Source organism: Cynoglossus semilaevis, chromosome 9 (assembly GCF_000523025.1).
Source record: "Cynoglossus semilaevis isolate Cse_v1.0 chromosome 9, Cse_v1.0, whole genome shotgun sequence".
Taxonomy (NCBI): Eukaryota; Metazoa; Chordata; class Actinopteri; order Pleuronectiformes; family Cynoglossidae; genus Cynoglossus; species Cynoglossus semilaevis.
This window is the reverse complement of record NC_024315.1, coordinates 1,658,936-1,661,784: the sequence shown is the minus strand read 5'-3', so window position 1 is coordinate 1,661,784 and position 2,849 is coordinate 1,658,936. Positions and strand designations below refer to the sequence as shown.

General features: G+C 44.8%; 1 protein-coding gene across 1 annotated transcript in view; it reads right to left on the bottom strand.

The window, feature by feature from the left end:
• sdk1b (sidekick cell adhesion molecule 1b) overlaps nucleotides 1–2,849 on the bottom strand; it is a 148,520-nt gene that overhangs the window by 60,526 nt on the left and 85,145 nt on the right. The gene's annotated exons all lie outside the window — the stretch shown is intronic.

The window sequence follows — 2,849 nt, the reverse complement described above, 5'->3', positions numbered from 1 at the left end:
GCTAAAAACATACATTAGTAAGACTGGGAAATTCATGTCTGTCTGGGAGAAAGATGCCAGCAGGAAGGAAGAGCAGGTAGATGCTGGAGCGTCACTGAATGAAAATCCTCCAATGTTTCAATGTTTCAACTGAGAAAATCAATCACCGAGAAAATCAATATCACCAACGGGAGGAAGAAAAAAAGAGATTAAAGTGAAATGACTGTCTTTTATGATCACAGGCTCCAACACCAGCAACACAGTCAAACTTTAAAACTGTTTTTAAAATCAAACTCACTTTTCTTCACTGCACCACAGTTGGAGCTACGTTTAATACAAATCAATCTAGAAGAAAATAAGGCCCGGGGTCCCCCAAACTGTACGGACGGACACAGAGGCAGCAGCGTTCCACTAGACTGTTGACAAACCAGGGCAACCTTTAAGGCAACGACAGGTGAAACCTTCTACAGCAGTCACTTCACCTTCAGCCTCTGAAGGGTTTGTCGCCCCCTAGGGGAAGCACTCCTCTCTTTGAAAACCCCTGGTGTAAACCCTGACCCAGGACAGCTCCTGGTCGTACATCAGGATGGATGAATTTTACCCCCCCCCCCCCTCACCCTCACCCCCACTGGGACCTGACTATATGATGTTCCTTCTGAAATGAAAATGACTCCATAAAAGATTCTGTGAATGACAGCTGACACTGCCTTCAGATTGGTTACTCAGATTTATGGGCGGGGCCTTGATGCTGCAGTAACAGATTCTACATCTTTACCAGAACAGTCTACTGGGCCAGAACCAAGAACCAAGAACCAAGAACCAAGAACCAGGAACCAACCGCCCACTGACACACAGAGAGAGAGAGCACATACATACGTGCACACACTGACTCTCTCTCTCTCTCTCTCACACACACACAGACAAACCGCTTCATATTCCCATAAAACCGTTAAAACCCACTGTTTGTTTTGGCGACCCCATAAAACTGTTAAAACCCACTGTTTGTTTTGGCGACGCAGTCACTGCTCAGACGTGAACGTCCGAGAGTTAATGAAGACCAGTTTGAACCTGCTCTGAGCTGCAGTGTGTGTGTGTGTGTGTGTGTGTGTGTGTGTGTGTCAGGGCTGCTCTCCAAACTGCCTGTCAGCCTCAGCTGTGCTGCTGCACGATATTCATCAATAAATCTGTTGATCGATTCTTCTTCTTCTTCTTCTTCTTCTTCTTCTTCTTCTTTGTTTCTGTGATGATTTTTCAGCAACAAGAATAAAACAACGAAGAACCAGGTTCAAGTCACTCCTACTGTTATCATCATCATCATCATCATCACAATGATTATTACTAATAAAGTCCAGCGCCCCCTGCTGGTCCAGACCCAGGGGCCTCAGCTGCTTCACTCACAGATCCAGAGGATCTTGGTGTCACATGACCTGATGTTGAACAGAAACGTTCCTTCTGTGATTCTTCACGGGGGTAAATTGGGCAAAAAAGGGAGAAACTGTCGCTCCGAGAAGATGAAACGCAGCGGAACAAAGAAAAACTTAAAGAATAATGAGTTCAGTGGAGAAGAGATGTTTGAAACTGTCAGATGAAAGTCAGACTGGGGGGGGTTGGGGGGTGGGGACTGCTGCTGAATCTGCAGCCGGAGTTCAGTCACATGTTTTATCTGTTCTGTCTCTGATTGGATAAAAAAAAACCTGATCAGAAAAATTAATGTTCTGTGGCCCCTGAAAAGGTCCCGCCCCCCACTTTAGGAACCCTAAATATAAAATGGAAGCAGAGGGTTAATCAAGAGAGATGGGTTATTAGTCAAACAACTGGTTACTGACTGGTTACTGACTGGTTAACTGACTGGTAACTACGTCTACTTTTTAACAACCCTTGAACGACTCTGACTGACTCATCGCCACATCGACAACGACGGAGGTGAAAACGAGGCTGAAAATAAACGGAGGTGACGACGGAGACAGACATTTTTCAAACGTCACTCTCTGGTCTGTGTTGGAAACCACAACAACTGACAGCAGAACTCTGACGACACAAACAAACAGCTGTGAACGTTCAGAAACTTGACTTGATTAGATATTTTATCTTGTGGTTTTCTTTGCCCTGGCGGCTCCTGGAGCTGCTCTGTAATTGGGATTTCTGCCTCCACGGATACAGAGTGAAGAGGGATCGGAACAATAATAATCCTCAAACGCTTTAACACATTGAATGACTTGGAGGCTTTTATGCTGCAATCAACAAAAGGCAGAAACAAAAACATCCACAAACGGCGTCTTTATAATGAGCTGTCGCCGGTGGATCAGATAAAGAGACGGAAGCGTTGACTCAAACCTCAAACTGCAGCCTGAACTGTTCAGGCCGCGCCGATCCTCCGTATCTCAATTAAATCAAAGGGAAATTTTTCAGAGCACATTTGACTGATAACAGAGAGAAATTGACAGTCATTAAGGCTCCAGGCCACGGTGACCTCCGTACGGTGGTTCAAGAGGTCACAGCTGTGAGACACTGGTTAAAGAACCAAACATCTGACTGAGTTCCCTGTAAAAATAATCAGTCACTCCATTAGTCTCTGACTCGTTCAGTTTAATTCTAACCTCTGTTCTGTTCCACGGGTCGTTCTGACTCTGTTTTAATGGAAACGAAGTCGATCGGCTCCACAAACGTTACTGTCTACTTTGTTGATGACGTTTACCAAGAAAAACTTCAGGAACCGTCTGTTTCAAAAGGGAAAAAAATAAGAAAATAAAAACTCTATTTTTTCATGCAACAACGGAGCCAACTGTTCACAACGTCAACACATGCTACGCTAATGCATCAGAGCCGCTGAGCTGAGTGACTCCACAGAGTGATTGATGGATAAATATGGA